Raw genomic sequence first — 601 nt, 5'->3', positions numbered from 1 at the left:
TTATCGCGGAGAACTTTGCGGTGACGCTTGGCGCCTCCTTTTCCGAGTCCCTTGCCGCCTTTGCCTCTTCCGGACATGGTGTGTTCGCTAGTTGAGTTCAAGTGAATGAATGATTTCAGCGCCGGTGCGCGGTGCGCTATTATCTGCGTTTGGTCGACCTGATTGAGGCCGGCGGCACAGAAAGCGCGCCTCTGTTATATGTTCGGAGGCGTTGCAAAGGGGAGGGCGCTCGTTCTAGGGGACTAGGGAGGAGCGATTTCAAAGATGACGTGAAAGCAACTAACGTGCGCGGGAAACATACTCAAATACTGATATAGGCTATGTGGAACACAAGGCCAAACTGTGACAACGACTAGTTACCGGAGTGTAACTCCAGTTCTATGAGTGGAGCGGAGCCCCATAGGGGAGCTATGCTCCTAGTGGTTTACCCTCTGCCCTAAGGCAGACGCAGCCTGAAACAAAATTATGCACACACCTACAGCCAATAGGAGTACAGGTGTCCCTATATAAGGAACCCCGTTCCCTCAATCTGCCTCCCGAGATATTATCTTCAGCGAGACTAGAGAGGGTCGGTAGGGCCTTAAGTCCTATGGGGCGCCGC

This window comes from Coregonus lavaretus (assembly GCF_964263955.1).
Source record: "Coregonus lavaretus genome assembly, contig: HAP1_SCAFFOLD_423, whole genome shotgun sequence".
In the NCBI taxonomy this organism is placed as follows: Eukaryota; Metazoa; Chordata; class Actinopteri; order Salmoniformes; family Salmonidae; genus Coregonus; species Coregonus lavaretus.
The sequence above is the reverse complement of the archived record's forward strand: the minus strand, read 5'-3'. Positions refer to the sequence as shown.